Source organism: Bombina bombina, chromosome 1, assembly GCF_027579735.1.
Source record: "Bombina bombina isolate aBomBom1 chromosome 1, aBomBom1.pri, whole genome shotgun sequence".
Lineage (NCBI taxonomy): Eukaryota > Metazoa > Chordata > Amphibia > Anura > Bombinatoridae > Bombina > Bombina bombina.
The window spans coordinates 438,476,137-438,495,244 of record NC_069499.1 but is presented as its reverse complement, the minus strand read 5'-3'; the positions used below and the strand labels follow the sequence as shown (position 1 = coordinate 438,495,244).

Below are 19,108 nucleotides of genomic sequence, written 5' to 3'. Positions count from 1 at the left end.
CGATTTTCAGAGCTCTTCAGTTCTGGCCTCTTCTGAAGAGGGAATCGTTTATTTGTTTTCAGACGGACAATGTCACAACCGTGGCGTATGTCAATCATCAAGGTGGGACTCACAGTTCTCAAGCTATGAAAGAAGTATCTCGGATACTTGTATGAGCGGAATCCAGCTCCTGTCTAATTTCTGCGGTTCACATCCCAGGTGGGAAGCGGATTATCTCAGTCACCAGACGTTACATCCGGGCGAATGGTCTCTTCACCCAGAGGTTTTTCTTCAGATTGTTCAAATCTGGGGACTTCCAGAAATAGATCTGATGGCTTCTCATCTAAACAAGAAACTTCCCAGGTATCTGTCCAGATCCAGAGATCCTCAGGCGGAAGCAGTGGAAGCGTTGTCGCTTCCTTGGAATTATCATCCTGCCTATATCTTTCCGCCTCTAGTTCTTCTTCCAAGAGTGATTTCCAAAATTCTAATGGAACGTTCTTTTGTACTGCTGGTGGCTCGAGCATGGCTTCACAGGTTTTGGTATGCGGATCTTATTCGGATGGCCAGTTGCCAACCTTGGACGCTTCCGTTAAGGCCAGACCTTCTATCTCAAGGTCCATTTTTCCATCAGGATCTCAAATCATTAAATTTGAAGGTATGGAAATTGAACGCTTGATTCTTAGTCATAGAGGTTTCTCTGACTCAGTAATTAATACTATGTTACAGGCTTGTAAATCTGTGTCTAGGAAGATTTATTATCGAGTCTGGAAGACTTACATTTCTTGGTGTTCTTCTCATAAGTTCTCCTGGCATTCTTTTAGAATTCCTAGAATTTTACAGTTTCTTCAGGATGGTTTGGATAAAGGTTTATCTGCAAGTTCTTTGAAAGGACAAATCTCTGCTCTTTCTGTTCTTTTTCACAGAAAGATTGCTAATCTTCCTGATATTCATTGTTTTGTACAGGCTTTGGTTTGTATCAAGCCTGTCATTAAGTCAATCTCTCCTCCTTGGAGTCTTAATTTGGTTCTGAGGGCTTTACAGGCTCCGTATGAGCCTATGCATTCTCTGGATATTAAATTACTTTCTTGGAAAGTTTTGTTCCTTTTGGCCATCTCTTCTGCTAGAAGAGTTTCTGAGTTATCTGCTCTTTCTTGTGAATCTCCTTTTTTGATTTTTCATCAGGATAAGGCGGTGTTGCGGACTTCATTTCAATTTTTACCTAAGGTTGTGAATTCTAACAACATTAGTAGGGAAATTGTTGTCCCTTCATTGTGCCCTGATCCTAAGAATTCGAAGGAGAGGTCTTTACATTCTTTGGATATAGTAAGAGCTTTGAAATATTATGTTGAAGCTACTAAAGATTTTAGAAAGACTTCTAGTCTATTTGTTATCTTTTCTGGTTCCAGGAAAGGTCAGAAAGCTTCTGCCATTTCTTTGGCATCTTGGTTAAAGTCTTTGATTCATCATGCTTATGTGGAGTCGGGTAAGTCCCCGCCTCAAAGGATTACGGCTCATTCTAGGTCAGTTTCTACTTCCTGGGCTTTTAGGAATGAAGCTTCTGTTGATCAGATTTGCAAAGCAGCAACTTGGTCTTCTTTGCATACTTTTACTAAATTCTACCATTTTGATGTTTTCTCTTCTTCTGAAGCAGTTTTTGGTAGAAAAGTACTTCAGGCAGCTGTTTCAGTTTGATTCTTCTGCTTATAATTTCAGTTTTTTTCATTATTAAGATTAAAACTTTTGATTTGGGTTGTGGATTATTTTTTCAGCGGAATTGGCTGTCTTTATTTTATCCCTCCCTCTCTAGTGACTCTTGCATGGAAGTTCCACATCTTGGGTATCTGCTATCCCATACGTCACTAGCTCATGGACTCTTGCTAATTACATGAAAGAAAACATAATTTATGTAAGAACTTACCTGATAAATTAATTTATTTCATATTAGCAAGAGTCCATGAGGCCCACCCTTTTTGTGGTGGTTATGATTTTTTTGTATAAAGCACAATTATTCCAATTCCTTATTTTTTATGCTTTCGCTCCTTTCTTATCACCCCACTTCTTGGCTATTCGTTAAATTAAATTGTGGGTGTGGTGAGGGGTGTATTTATAGGCATTTTGAGGTTTGGGAAACTTTGCCCCTCCTGGTAGGAATGTATATCCCATACGTCACTAGCTCATGGACTCTTGCTAATATGAAAGAAATGAATTTATCAGGTAAGTTCTTACATAAATTATGTTGTTTCTATGTTATAATATATTAACTTCAATTACTTTACTCATAATGTCATATGGGATAGCACTGCTCTCATAGATGTGGATCTTATTTTAAAGAAGCTGCTAGCTATACTGATGGGGCCTACCCAGATCCATTACACTCAGCTATGACGGATTTATGATACCTACATTTATTATATATTTTATGCTGTGAAAGAAACCAAAACACATAACATAAATAAGAGATATCCTTACTTGTATTGTACTTAACAACTCAGAGGCCTAAAAGTGTTTATTAGATTGACATTCTAGCTAGCTCCAACCTCCTACCCTCCCCCTTATCTCATTAAGAGTGGCTTTTTGCCCGCTGAATTTCCCCACTCCCAAGAAAAAAAAAAACATAAAACCAACCCCCCCTGCACCAATACTACCCGAACAGATAACCTAATTTATATTTTCTTCTGCAAAGTGGAAGCCATTTTTTCACTCTTTCTATGATATAATAAAACTGAAGTCTCACTTCTGCTCATCCTAATATATTGCTAATACTTCAGATAGCTGACCTCATTGTTTCTCCATTTGTCCAGTCAAACATAGCCTCATCACTCTGATAATAACTACCAATGTGTACTACTCTTTAAACTCACAAATCTTTTGTACATTGGGATATTCTCTACTGATAGACTTGGAAAAATCTATGTAATAACATTGTATATTTCTTACCTGGCATTATTTCAGGATGTATCTATTGTGTTTCACTTGTTTATGACTTCAATAAAAATTATTTAAAAAAAAAAAAAGGGCCTTTTGCGGGGCATTGCCCCAGAGTAATCAGCTCCTTTACCTGTAAAAAAAAGTACAAATACCCCCCCCAACATTAAAACCCACCACCCACACAACCAACCCTATTCTAAAACCCACCCAATCCCCCCTTAAAAAAACCTAACACTAACCCCTTGAAGATCACTTTACCAGGAGATGTCTTCATCCAACCGGGCAGAAGTGGTCCTCCAGACGGGCAGAAGTCTTCATCTAGACGGCATCTTCTATCTTCATCCATCCGGCACGGAGCGGGTCCATCTTTAAGTCATCCGACGCGGAGCATCCTCTTCTTTCCACGGCTTCTTGCTCAATGAAGGTTCCTTTAAATGATGCCATTCAAGATAGAATTATATCAGCCAATAGGAATTAAGGTAGAAAAAATTATATTGGCTGATGCAATCAGCCAATAGGATTGAACTGCAATCCTATTGGCTGATCCAATCAGCCAATAGGCTTGAGCTAGCATTCTATTGGCTGTTCCAATCAGCCAATAGAATGCCAGTTCAATCCTATTGGCTGATTGCATCAGCCAATAGGATTTTTTCTACCTTAATTCTGATTGGCTGATAGAATTCATGAATTGAAGGGACGCCATCTTGGATGACGTCATTTAAAGGAACCTTCATTCAGCAGGAAGCCATGGAAAAAAGAGGATGCTCCGCGTCAGATGTCTTGAAGATGGACCCGCTCCGCATGGATGAAGATAGAAGATGCCGTCTGGATGAAGACTTCTGGCCATCTGGAGGACCACTTCTGCCCGGTTGGATGAAGACTTCTGCCCGTCTGGAGGACCACTTCTGCCCGGTTGGGTGAAGACGTCTCCCAGTAAGGTTATCTTAAAGGGGTTAGTGTTAGGTTTTTTAAGGGGGGATTGGGTGGGTTTTAGAGTAGGGTTGGTTGTGTGGGTGGAGGGTTTTAATGTTGGGGGGGTATTTGTACTTTTTTTTTACAGGTAAAAGAGCTGATTACTTTGGGGCAATGCCCCGCAAAAGGCCCTTTTAAGGGCTGTTTGTAATTTAGTGTAGGGTAGGGCTTTTTTTAATTTGGGTTTTTTTTTTTATTTTGTTAGGGGGATTAGAGTAGGTATAATTAGTTTAAAAATCTTGTAATTTGTTTATTATTTTCTGTAATTTAGTGGGGGGGGGGGGTTTCATACTTTAGATAATTTTATTTAATTGTAATTATTTATATTTAATTTAGGTAATTAATTTAATTGTAGTGTAGTGTTAGGTGTAATTGTAACTTAGGTTAGGTTTTATTTTACAGGTCAATTTGTATTTATTTTAGCTAGGTAGTTATTAAATAATTAATAACTATTTAATAACTATTCTACCTAGTTAAAATAAATACAAAGTTGCCTGTAAAATAAAAATAAACCCTAAGCTAGATACAATTAAACTATTAGTTATATTGTAGCTAGTTTAGGGTTTATTTTATAGGTAAGTATTTAGTTTTAAATATGAATTATTTAGTTAATGATAGTAATTTTATTTAGATTTATTGTAATTATATTTAAGTTAGGGGGTGTTAGGGTTAGGGTTAGACTTAGGTTTAGGGGTTAATACATTTAATATAGTGGCGGCAACGTTTGGGGCAGCAGATTAGGGGTTAATAAATGTAGGTAGGTGGCGGCGATGTTAGGGACGGCAGATTAGGGGTTAATAATATTTAACTAGTGTTTGCGATGAGGGAGTGCGGCGGTTTAGGAGTTAATATGTTTATTATAGTGGCGGCGATGTCCGGTTCGGCAGATTAGGGGTTAAAATATTTATTTTAGTGTTTGTGATGTGGGGGGGCCTCGGTTTAGGGGTTAATAGATAGTTTATGGGTGTTAGTGTACTTTTTAGCACTTTAGTTAAGAGTTTTATGCTACGGCGTTGTAGTGTAAAACTCTTAACTACTGACTTTTAAATGCGGTACCAGGCTTGACAGGAGAGGGTTTACCGCTCACTTTTGGTCAGACTCGTAATACCGGCACTATGCAAGTCCCATTGAAAATATAGGATAAGCAATTGACGTAAGTGGATTTGCGGTATTTCTGAGTTTGGCCAAAAAAGTGAGCGGTACACCTGTACCTGCAAGGCTCGTAATACCCTCTTAACGCTGCTTTTTAAGCCTAACGCACAATTCGTAATCCAGGCCATTACATTTCATAAAGAGCTTTGCACTGTTTCACAACTCTTTCAATATCAGAATGCTCAGCTAGAGTGTTTGCCTATTGTAAGATATGACAAGCCACAAATTAACTGCCAAAGACCATGTTATAGTGTAATCTTACACACAAATGCTTGATTGTTCCTGAAATGTGTTCACAATTGAAAGTTTAAAAGGAGCTACTAAAACATGTGGAAAAGAATATGTTGCTAAGATAAAACAAATGTAGTTTTATTAGCGAGAAAGAAATAGGTCATCAATTACTGAAACATGACCTGTGTGAAGTGGTGGCTCATTACAAACCCCTAGCAACAAGATAATTAACAATCTCCCATCAAAGCAAATTAAGAAACCATTTATATATCACTTGATTAGAATAACTCATCAACTGAACAGATAATGTGAAAATGAAATACCGTTCTTGCACTATTTATATAAATTTGTACACGTGTTACTCTCATAGTAGACATTGTATTGCATTGCCTAAATGGGGACTGAATACTCTATACTCGTATTCGTTTTGCGCACCAATGTGATATTCATATATTTTTTTCTCTTTAAAGGTAGCCTAAACTCAAAATGAATTACCTTTGATTAATAGTCAGATTATGAGTGGAGCATTAACTGCTAAGCACAAGCAATAAGGGGTTTATCGCCAATGTTTCCACACATCCAAAGTAGCATGCATATTACAAGTTCAAAGTCACTCAAGCACAATTGAATTTAACGTGAGTTGGGTTATCAGAGCTCTGGCTAACTGTTAAGCTTGCAAATAAATGGCTAGATTTAGAGTTTTGTCGGTAACGACCCGCGTAGCTAACGCTGGCTTTTGCCCCCCGCACCTTTTAAATACCGCTGGTATTTAGAGTTCACAGAATGGCTGCGTTTTCAGTGCGTTATGCTCCAAAAAGGGAGCATAGAGCATAATTTACCGCCACTGCAACTCTAGATACCAGCATTGCTTACGGACACGGCCAGCTTCAAAAACGTGCTCATGCACGATATCCCCATAGGAAACAATGGGGCAGTTTGAGCTGAAAAAAAACCTAACACCTGCAAAAAAGCATCGTTCAGCTCCTAACGCAGCCCCATTGTTTCCTATGGGGAAACAGTTTCTATGTCTGCACCTAACACCCTAACATGAACCCCGAGTCTAAACACCCCTAACCTTACACTTATTAACCCCTAATCTGCCGCCCCCGCTATCGCTGACACCTGCATATATTTTTTAACCCCTAATCTGCCGCTCCATACACCGCCGCAACCTACATTATACCTATGTACCCCTAATCTGCTGCCCCTAACACCGCCGACCCCTATATTATATTTATTAACCCATAATCTGCCGCCCCCAATGTCGCCTCCACCTACCTACAATAATTAACCCCTAATCTGCTGACCGGACCACACCGCTACTCTAATAAATGTATTAACCCCTAAAGCTAAGTCTAACCCTAACACTAACACCCCCCTAACTTAAATATAATTTAAATCTAACGAAATAAATTAACTCTTATTAAATAAATTATTCCTATTTAAAGCTAAATACTTACCTGTAAAATAAACCCTAATATAGCTACAATATAAATTATAATTATATTGTAGCTATTTTAGGATTAATATTTATTTTACAGGCAACTTTGTAATTATTTTAACCAGGTACAATAGCTATTAAATAGTTAATAACTATTTAATAGTTACCTAGTTAAAATAATTACAAAATTACCTGTAAAATAAATCCTAACCTAAGTTACAATTAAACCTAACACTACACTATCAATACATAAATTAAATAAACTACCTACAATTATCTACGATTAAACCTAACACTACACTATCAATAAATTAATTAAATAAAATACCTACAAATAAATACAATAAAATAAACTAACTAAAGTACAAAAAATAAAAAAGAACTAAGTTACAAAAAATAAAAAAATATTTACAAATATTAGAAAAATATTACAACAATTTATTTAATAAGAGTTAATTTATTTAGTTAGATTTAAATTATATTTAAGTTAGGGGGGTGTTAGTGTTAGGGTTAGACTTAGCTTTAGGGGTTAATACATTTATTATAGTAGCGGTGTGGTCCGGTCGGCAGATTAGGGGTTAATAATTGTAGGTAGGTGGAGGCAACGTTGGGGGCGGCAGATTAGAGGTTAATAAATATAATATAGGGGTCGGCGGTGTTAGGGGCAGCAAATTAGGGGTATATAGGTATAATGTAGGTTGCAGCGGTGTACGGAGCGGCAGATTAGGGGTTAAAAAAAATATGCAGGTGTCAGCGATAGCGGGGGCGGCAGATTAGGGGTTAATAAATATAATATAGGGGTCGGCGGTGTTAGGGGCAGCAGATTAGGGGTACATAGGTATAATGTAGGTTGCAGCGGTGTACGGAGCGGCAGATTAGGGGTTAAAAAAAATATGCAGGTGTCTGCGATAGCGGGGGCAGCAGATTAGGGGTTAATAAATATTATGTAGGTGTCGACAGTATTATGGGCAGCAGATTAGGGGTATATAGGTATAATGTAGGTTGCGGCGGTGTACGGAGCGGCAGATTAGGGGTTAAAAAAAATATGCAGGTGTCAGCGATAGCGGGGGCGGCAGATTAGGGGTTAATAAATATAATATAGGGGTCGGCGGTGTTAGGGGCAGCAGATTAGGGGTACATAGGTATAATGTAGGTTGCGGCGGTGTTAAGGGCAGCAGATTAGGGGTTAAAAAAATATGCAGGTGTCTGCGATAGCGGGGGCGGCAGATTAGGGGTTAATAAATATTATGTAGGTGTCGGCGGTATTAGGGTCAGCAGATTAGGGGTACATAGGGATAACGTAGGTGGCGGCAGTGTGCGGTCGGCAGATTAGGGGTTAAAAAAATTTAATAGAGTGGCGGCGATGTGGGGGGACCTCGGTTTAGGGGTACATAGGTAGTTTATGGGTGTTAGTGTACTTTAGAGCACAGTAGTTAAGAGCTTTATAAACCGGCGTTAGCCCAGAAAGCTCTTAACTACTGACTTTTTTCTGCGGCTGGAGTTTTGTCGTTAGATTTCTAACACTCACTTCAGCCACAACTCTAAATACCGGCGTTAGAAAGATACCATTGAAAAGATAGGATACACAATTGACGTAGGGGGATCTGCGGTATGGAAAAGTCACGGCTGGAAAGTGAGCGTTAGACCCTTTCATGACTGACTCTAAATACATCAAAATACATTTCACAGTTCAGTTACACTCATAATAACACTTTCTGATAAACAAAATAAAGAAAAATATTGCATTAAAAAGTTATAAGGGCTAAAAGATATGAGGTCTCAGGTGTTAGAAAAAAAGTCTGCAAAGGGCTTTAACATAGAGATACATACATATTCATATTCATATATCTATTATTTTAAAAAATCTGTCAGTACCATGAAGTTCTTCACATAATTCTGAAAAGGCAACTTTTATATAGCTTATATAGCAGAAAAAATCACACAAAATATTTGGGATTTTTTTTAAACCTTATATATTATATTTTTTAAACCTTATATTTTTTTAAACCAGGTTTCTCTCCCCACATCCTACTTCCCTTCTATTCTCCTATTTTCTTATTAGACAGCAACTCAATAACCACTATAAAAAGAAAAAAAAAAGAGTGACTCCATCTTACTCTACATTCTCTAGACACGCCATTTTCCCCAATCCCCTTTGAGCTAACAATAGCCATCCTCTTCTGCACAGCAGTGTTTCTGTTGGCAACCGCTTAGAGTCAGGGCTGGACTAGGACCAAAAAGAGGCTGGGCATATTAAGGCAGAGCATCCCATTCAATCTACCTATGTGTTATTTAATAATAGGTAATAATAACAAATGTAGAGAAAAACTTCTCTTGGCTAATTACAGTGCAAATAATATGACATATAATCTATATGGTTGATTAATAAAGCTTTTGGTGCATTTTAACATATTCTGGATTGGACTCCTTCCTTATTGCTCTCAGAGTTGTTGAAGTAGCCTAAGAATGAACTGAAAAGTTGTTCAGCAAATAAACCAAGGAATCACTGAGCAAATGATGATTAAACAAAGTAAGAGCCTCCAGCTGGTAAGCAGCAGAAACATTTATGTATGTGTGAATGTACACAACAGAGGGCCCTGGTGTGTAATTGTTTTGGGCCCCCAAAGGTAACTCAGTAGTAAGCAATGATAATACTATACATATAATAATATAATGGTTTTGAAGATAGCTAGATAGATAGATGGACCTGCACTAATAAAATGTTCCACCATTAGGATTGTACAAATTCTAAGCACACCTATGTATAGATTGGATAATACCCCCCCCCAGCACTTTTGCCCTAGTTTTACTGCACCTGGTGCAACAGTAATTCCACCCCTGTTTCACCCCATGGGATTAACTAATTTGACTCAGTACAATCTTGTTTAAACATCTTACTGATAGCAGGAAAGGGTTGAAGTATTTAGTTAGTCTTTATTTGTAAAACTGAGTTGCAAAAGTTGATATTCTGCACTTCTCTACCTAAGACAAGCAGCTTTATTTTATCATTTCACAGTCTCACTCACCAAAGTGAAATTACTAATAGCTGCAGTTCCTCGTGGACTTTAGACATTTTCCCCAACTGTTCCAGGACTTGACACAGTTGAAGTAGAGGAGTACTCTTTTCATGATCCAGCCCAGGGAGGTCCTAGCGATGCAGTGACACACTGCTACTGTACACTTACAATGTACAGTGCAATCCAGTTCCGGTATCTTATCACTAAAGTCTTTCCTCTGCTTTAAAAAAAGAAAGTCATTGCACCCTGACCAGACCGGTGCTTTACTACTGTGGCCTTCCTGTCCTGCACTTTATTTTCATTTAAAAGCCTCCCTCACTGGTCCTGTTGATCTCTGAAGGAGACATGCTAGTGCACAAATGCCCAGTTGGTGTGCTTCTATTACTCTTGCATCATTGAACAACCTTATTTATCTTTCAAATGTAATAATATTATAGACGGGTTCATTCTGCCTCACACATATGCACCCCTAACCCCAATACCTTACTTACAAATACTTATGCCTCACACACACAAAATACATAAACCCTCCCCAGTACCTTATTGACAGGTATATATCAAATTATAAAAAACATAATGAAAGAAAGCATGAGTCAATGCACTGTACTCTCAAGTCACCAGCTTTCCATAATGTGTCGAACCTTTGAGCTTTCCACCTCACTATCAGTGCTGTACTAGCTCATTTAACAGCTAGGTAAGAGGAGGCACAAAGAGTAGACTAAATTCTGCATCCCACCATTCGTTAGTGTTGCACTAGTGAATTTAACAGGCACTGATAGCACAATGTGTGGCAATTAGGACCCCAAAATTTAAGTGCCACGCATATTTTTGGAGGCACCGATAGAGGCCAAGGACCTGGAAAAATAGGACACTGATTTAGGTCAAGGGCTTCAGAGCATAAGAATTTGAGCTGGGACTGTCATGGGAATTTGGCTGACATAGGGGATACAGGGTAAGGGGTGTGATATGAATCTGATACAGATATATAATATTGTAAAGAAGCATTGAGTATTTCTCTTACTCTTGCATCACTGGCAGGCTTTATTTCTCTTTTTAAATACTGTCCTAAAGGGAAATTACCACTAGCTCCGGCCCTGTTTCCCTGAGATGGCAAAGGTGGCGGTACGCAGTGTCGGTGCATACCACCACAAAAATAGCCTTGCATATATGTGTATGTGTGTGTATATATATGTATGCATATGTATGTATGTGTGCAGTGCTTGAAATGTATATCTCAATAGAAAATCCTAGTTTAAATGTTATTGAAGAACACCATTATTTAACCATTGGCTTATCACATCTTCAGTTTAGCTGACCTTTGGCTTAGTGCTTAAGTGATAGCTGACATGATGTTTTCAACACATCCCGAGAGAAGTCTATTCTATGAGGCGTTTAGCAAACCCACGTTATCCGTCATCCAGATGTTAGCATTCCCTAGGCTTTCTCACTAATATATTACTTCTAACTTGTAATATCAGTGTAAAAATAAAAATGTTATTAATTTAACTTGGGTGATGTTAGCGGTCAATAGGGTTAATATTTTTGTGCTTCACTTGTAATTTATCCTATATCAGTTTTGCTTAGGCAATTCATGTGGTTTTCCATTGCTTTTTGTTCTTTTTAATTGAATTTTCCTTTACCATAAAGATTACATAGGGAAATAAGCAACAATAATGGCACAATAGCAAGAAAATAGAAAATAAGTAGTGTTGGGGGTGGGGGTTATAGGAACCCAATGATTAGCTGGAAAAAAAGGTATTGCTGTCTTATGAAACAAACATTTAAAATATACTACATTATCTAGTGTGCTAAATCCAAATGAAAGGTACATGGTAATAAACAAACAATATTTTGTCTTCTTCAATATTTATGGGCCTCATAACTTTGATAACATGTCAGACTGAGGTGATTGCCCCCTATGGTGTTGAGTGATGGTCCCGTTGTACAGTAGTAATGGAGTAAAGCTGAGGACAGTCCACAGAAGCAGGTTAGGTAATACACCGAAGATCAATCTGCACAAGCATAGATACAAAGGGAGCAGAAGAAAACAAAGTCCAATAATCAGGCCGGGGGTCATACACAGCAAGGCAGTCCAAACAAGGCTTTAAGACAAAAGAAGCAAGCAGGAGGTGAAGTCCAAAGAAAACATGCAGAGATTAGGAATCTGGATAACAACACAGGTATTGGGAAATCAGCAAGCAACAGGAGCTGGGAAACTAGAGAGACTCACAGCAATGTCCAAGCAATTTGTTATAATGAGCTGCAGAAGACTCCTCCCCTGGGAGTAGCACAGCATTAAGAGAGCCAGTGCAAAGTATATATCCTTTGTAAGTGAATGCACTTTTAGTTTCATTCGTTTTGCTAGTTTGCAAGACCTAATTTTCACCACATAGATTAGTGGTGCTCTCGACCCTTTTTGTATATTGTTGTGTTGTAGGCCTCAAACCTGGGGACTGGATTAATGTCAGAATGGGCAATGATGCAGGAGATAAAAAAGAGGTTGTAGAGTGTAACAGGAAAGGGACCTCAAGGTGAGTGGCTGGTACACTGGGCAAACAGACCAATGATGCACAAGATGCAGATCTGGCACAGGGCACACCAGATTGAATCAAACCCTGCTTAGTGCATGTGGCAACAGATACAATGCTTCTCTTTCTGTGACTATTTGCAGTTATACCATGACATAACGATTTCATACAAGTTTTAATTTAGTAATTAGTGTAGACTTTTATATGGTTCCAAAGACTACGTTAGATAGATTTAAAATTTCAACTGATAAAATAAAGTACTCTAAAAAGGAAACAATTTTTTTGTATATTTATTTATTTATGTGGGATTCTTAGATGTATGAAGAACTCTCAACCCAGATCAAAGAGGGTTCACTTGTCTTTCTAAGGCTCATAAATCTAATTTAAGAATAGACTTATTTTTAATCACTGCAAAAAATAAGTAACAAGGTAAATCGGACCATTCACCAATTAGCTTAATATTGTTTAATGAACCTAGTCGAAAGAAAAGTTGTTTTTTTCAGAGATATTATATTTCTAATAATAATCGTAAATATTTTCTGAAAGAAAAATGGAAGATATTTGAAATTAATAATAGTGAATCTGTAAATAATATTGAGATCTTCTGGAAAGCTGCTGAGGAAGTTTTAATTTTAACAGGATAAATTATTTTGTTTATGGTTAAATTTATTTTTTTTAAAAAAGAAAGAAATGCTATTTAGGTAATTAGTAAATACTTATAATAAATACCTTGCTAAACCTGATAAAAATAATTGGGATAAATATAATTTGTCCAAATAATGCAAGTTATAAACAAAATGCTATAGATATGGCAATAAGTCAAGAAAATCCCTAGCTAATTTAGTTAAAATACAACAAAAGAAAAATATTATCAATTCAATTGTTGTGGATAGAGTGCTTCTCTCTCTCTCTCTCTCTCTCTCTCTCTCTCTCTCTCTATATATATATATATATATATATATATATATATATATATATATATATATATATATATATATATATATATATATATATATATATCCATAGAGATAATTTAGACAAAAATAAATACCTGAGTAAAATGTATGCCCTCAGACATTAATGAAAAACCCACGGGGTCTCAAGTGAAAGAGTGAGAATTAAAAATAAATAATTAGTAATAAGTAGAAAACAGTCTGCTTCTAACACATTGAGTCTTGGCCTTGCAGCTATGATGTAACATATTGCTAGTGCAGCACAAACTGAAACACATATGGTACTTGATGAGACCAAATGACTAATCTAAGGAAGTCAGTTTTATTTATTTATTGCACTGCAAATAGTGCTAATCTGTACAGTTGTAACTTTCATGCTGTATTAAATATGTATGTTTGGAGAACATGAAGTGTGGAAGAAATAAAACAAGAAATAATTGGATATATTTACTTAAAATACAGACTAATACTCTAATTTGCACAGATCAGATTGCAAGTTGAACGCAAAATATAATTTCCGCAAATTGTGCACTGGTATTAAAAGTGAGGTGCAATGTGAACGCGACCTCCCATTTGCATTGCATGGAAGCATTGTGCTATTTTTTAATAAACTATACACCACTGTATTTTTTGGCCAATTGGGGTACACTTTATAAAATGAACCAGAGATCTGATAGTTACCACGAGCTTGCGGTAGCAATAACTGGCCACTTGTAATGGCTGCTTATTTATCACATGCCCGCAAACAGACAAATTTGCCTGTTTATTAAATTAGCATTCCACTTGTAATCTAGCCATTAGTGTTTAATAGCACAAGTTTTGCAATTTTTTTATGGAAATTGCATTGCACGTACATAGAATTAAAAGTCCAAAAATGACAAAGAAAAAAATCCACCCACTCATTAATATTCTCAAACATAACCCTCACTGATTAGGAGTGATGCAACACTTTGCACAACAATCCATGTCAGCTCTCTCGGAAAGCTAAGGAGTTAAATCATTTGGTATGCAGACGTATGTATTAGTTAAGCACTGTGCAGCAGAACATCTGCATACAATAATGCTTTTAAAGTATTTAAAACTATTATACAATTATTTAAAGGAGTGTTTCTCTCATCTCCTTTGCAGTTGCTAGTTAGGAATGGATAGAAATGGGCTCCTCCATTCATCAAGCAATCACTGTGTAGCATGTTGCCTAGTCATAGTTTTGAATCCTGCAGGATACACATAAAGGAGCAGTAGGAAAACATTTTCCACAGGTAAATTACATTACAAATAAGGAAAATAAATAAGGTACATTGCACCTTTATTTATTTTTTTAAACTATGAAGGATTATGTTTTTTTATCTAGGGTTGAAAAGATCAGACTATCTACAGACCTCATATCTTGCTACCTACCATGAATCCACTAAGCCTTCTCGGCAAACATATACAGCACACATAGGTACATAGAAAGTACTGGCTCACCGGATTTAGTTCCTTTCCACTTGTTTCACACTTTAACAGGCAGCATCAGATATTATTTAAACCTCTGCATCCTTTAAGAAAGAGAAGAACAAAAACAGCTGTAGTTTAGTTTAATATTACTACAACAAAAGAGTGATTTTTTTCAGTTACATATATCCTAATATCTAATATTGGAGCTACCATATTACATTTAACATTAGTGCTACACATACAGCTAAAACATAGCATTCTGATCCTAGAATGAGATAATCTGGCAATTCCTGAAACATGGAGCGATAGTTGTGAATGTTCCTATGCACAAAATGAATTTCAATATTTTATATTATATTTTTCTTAATATGTCCTCTAAAAGAGACCATAACGCTTGAAAAGCAAGAAGCTTTTCTACATTACTGTCAGATCTGTGGGAAAAAATTCAAGCGTAACCATAAATCACCTTATTTAATCCACTTGTCTACATTGAAGGTCCTATCTAATATAAAATAATACAGGTTTGAATTGTAGCTATTTAATTTTTTTATGTCTACATATGCTGCTATACAAATAATATAAAATATTAAATCTAAAGTTAAACTCTCCTCATTTCATCTATTATATTATAGTACTTAAAAGTGGCAAGTTTTATTCACTTTACACTTCATATTTTATAACAATATAAGGAGTAATTCACATATACCTTTCAATTATTTCCTTTACACATAGAAAATATTCAATGTAAAGGGAATAAAAATCACATTGTTTGAATAAACTCTTGTACTGAAATTTAGAGTTCGTCTTCCAGAAATGTAGTGGACACCCCATAGGCTTGCTACAGATTTACAGCAATTTTATTTCATTATGATTTCCACAAAGGATCTTGCAAACCTGAGTGATTTTGAAGTATTTTCCACCAGAATTTCCTCTCTGATGTGCCACTGAATCTGTATTTCTTCAAAACATTCAAATTCAACAAAAACTTATTTATAAACTAGAAATTAACACATGGGCATCTATTTATCAAGCCGTCAACTTACTTGCATTTGACGGCACCAATACGCTCGCCTAATATTGCCTAACATCGCTGCCGCGGACCTGAATACGTTCTCAAAAATTATCAAAAAAGCTGTCAAAAAGCCGCGCACCAAGTACGGGGCGATGAGCAGCGGACTGATGTTAACTAACAGTCATCGATCTCGCTGCTCTTCGGCTTTTTCACAGCTTTCTTGGTACCCTGTCACAAAACACCTATACTATACTGTTTACCCCATATACTGCTGCTCCCGGAGCCCACCGCAACTGTAATAAATATATTAACCCCTAAACCGCCGCTCCCAGAGCCCACCGCCACCTACATTATATTTATTAACCCCTTATCTGCTGCCCCCTACACCGCGGCCACCTATATTATACTTATTAACCCCTAATTTGCCGCCCCCTACACCGCCGCCACCTACATTATATTTATTAACCCCTAATCTGCCCCCCTACACCGCCGCCACTATATTAAATTTATGAACCCCTAAACCTAAGTCTAACCCTAACCCTAACACCCCCTAACTTAAATATAATTTAAATAAATCTAAATAAATATTCCTAGCATTAAATAAATTATTCCTATTTAAAACTAAATACTTACCTATAAAATAAGCCCTAAGCTAGCTACAATATAACTAATAGTTACATTGTAGCTAGCTTAGGGTTTATTTTTATTTTACAGGCAACTTTGTATTTATTTTAACTAGGTACAATGGTTATTAAATAGTTATAACTATTTAATAACTTCCTAGTTAAAATAAATACAAATATAATACAAATATACCTGTAAAATAAAACCTAACCTAAGTTACAATTACACCTAGCACTACACTATAATTAAATAAATTCCATAAACTAAATACAATTAAATACAATTAAATAAAATTATCTAAAGTAAAAAAAAACAACTAAATTACAGAAAATAATAAACAAATTACAAGATTTTTAAACTAATTACACCTAATCTAATCCCCCTAATAAAATAAAAAAGCCCCCCAAAATAAAAGAAAAGCCCTACCCTACACTAAATTACAAATAACCCTTAAAAGGGCCTTTTGCGGGGCATTGCCCCAAAGTAATCAGCTCTTTTACCTGTATAAAAAAATTACAACCCCCCAACATAAAACCCACCACCCACACAACCAACCCTACTCTAAAACCCACCCAATCCCCCTTAAAAAAACCTAACACTAACCCCTTGAAGATCACCCTATCGTGAGAAGTCTTCACCCAACCGGGCCAAAGTCCTCAACGAAGCCAGCAGAAGTGGTCCTCCAGATGGGGAGAAGTGGTCCTCCAGATGGGCAGAAGTCTTCATCCAAACAGCATCTTCTATCTTCATCCATCCGGGGCGGAGCAGCTCCATCTTCAAGACATCCGACACGGAGCATCCTCTTCTGATGACGTCTTCTTCAACAATGAAGGTTGCAATCAGCCAATAGGATTGAGCTTGCATTTTATTGGCTGTTCCAATCAGCCAATAGAATGCCAGTTCCATCCTATTGGCTGATTGCATCAGCCAATAGGATTTTTTCTACCTTAATTCCGATTGGCTGATAGAATTCTATCAACCAATCGGAATTGAAGGGACACCATCTTGGATGACGTCACTTAAAGGAACCGTCATTGTTGAAGAAGACGTTGTCAGAAGAGGATGCTCCACATCGGATGTCTTGAAGATGGAGCCGCTCCGCGCCAGATGGATGAAGCTAGAAGATGATGTCTGGATGAAGACTTCTGCCCGTTTGGAGGACCCCTTCTGCCCGTCTGGAGGACCACTTCTGCTGGCTTTGTTGAGGACTTTGGCCCGGTTGGGGGAAGACTTCTCACGGTAGGGTGATCTTCAATGGGTTAGTGTTAGGTTTTTTTAAGGGGGGATTGGGTGGGTTTTAGAGTAGGGTTGGTTGTGTGGGTGGTGGGTTTTAATGTTGGGGGGTTGTAATTTTTTTTAAAGGTAAAAGAGCTGATTACTTTGGGGCAATGCCCGCAAAAGGCCCTTTTAAGGGCTATTTGTAATTTAGTGTTGGGTAGGGCTGTTTTATTTTGGGGGCTTTTTTATTTTGTTAGAGGGATTAGATTAGGTGTAATTAGTTTAAAAATCTTGTAATTTGTTTATTATTTTCTGAAATTTATTGTTTGTTTTTTTGTACTTTAGATAATTGTATTTAATTGTATTTAGTTTATGTAATTTATTTAATTATAGTGTAGTGTTAGGTGTAATTGTAACTTAGGTTAGGTTTTATTTTACAGGTCAATTATAGGAAGTTATTAAATAGTTAATAACTATTTAAGAAATGTTCTACCTAGTTAAAATAAATACAAAGTTGCCTGCAAAATAAAAATAAACCCTAAGCTACCTACAATGTAACTATTAGTTATATTGTAGCTAACTTAAGGTTTATTTTATAGGTAAGTATTTAGTTTTAAATAGTAATGTATTTAATGCTAGGAATATTTATTTAGATTTATTTAAATTATATTTAAGTTAGGGGGTGTTAGGGTTAGACTTTTTAGGGTTAGGTTTAGGGGTTAATAAATTTAATATAGTGGCGGCGACGTTGGGGGCGGCAGATTAGGGGTTAATAAATGTAGGTAGGTGGCGGCGGTGTAGGGGGACAGATTAGAGGTTAATAAATATAATGTAGGTGGCGGCGGTGTAGGGGGCAGCAGATTAGGGGTTAATAAGTATAATGTAGGTGGCGGTGGGCTCCAGGAGCGGCAGTTTAAGGGTTAATAAGTTTATTTAGTTGCAGCAGGGTCTGGGAGCGGCGGGATAGGGGTTAATAACTTTTATTTAGGTGGCGGCGGTGTAGGGGCGGCAGATTAGGGGTTAATAAGTATATTGTAGGTGGCCGCGGTTTAGGGGGGCATATTAGGGGTGTTTAGACTTGGGGTACATGTTAAGGTGTTAGGTGTAAACATTCCCCTAGGAATCAATGGGATATCGGCATCAGCGAACATAAGCTTTCGCTGCTTTCAGACTCCCATTGATAGCGGATTGAAAACCAGGTACACTGGGCCGGAATAGTGGCGAGCGTACCTGGTAGAAAATTGATAACTAGCAAAAGTAGTCAGATTGTGCCGAACTTGCATTCGGAACATCTGTAATGACGTAAGCATAAGTCCGGTGGATCGTATGTTACGTCACTAAATTCTACTTTTGCCGGTCTGTAGGGTTTGATAACTAAGGGGAATAAGGCTTGCCACAAATACGCTGTGGAATTCCAGCATATTTGCGGTTGATGGCTTGATAAATAGATGCCATGGAATCAGGGAAAAGTAACCAGTAATTGTAAATTTCAATAATAAGGATTTTTTATCCACCAGATAAAAGGAAAGAAGTAAATCCATGTTTTTGTTAATATCCAATAAAGCATAGATTTTTGTTTGAAAATGATTTTTTTATGAAAATCAGCCTTGCTC

General features: G+C 37.0%; 1 protein-coding gene across 2 annotated transcripts in view; it reads right to left on the bottom strand.

Moving 5' to 3' along the window:
- The window catches only part of B3GALT1 (beta-1,3-galactosyltransferase 1), a 936,189-nt gene that overhangs the window by 489,228 nt on the left and 427,853 nt on the right, over positions 1–19,108 (bottom strand). For both annotated transcript variants that reach the window (XR_008400111.1, XM_053698394.1), the window contains exon 3: positions 14,672–14,742. The gene's annotated coding sequence lies outside the window, so the exon portion shown is untranslated. The remainder of the gene's footprint in view (positions 1–14,671; positions 14,743–19,108) is intronic.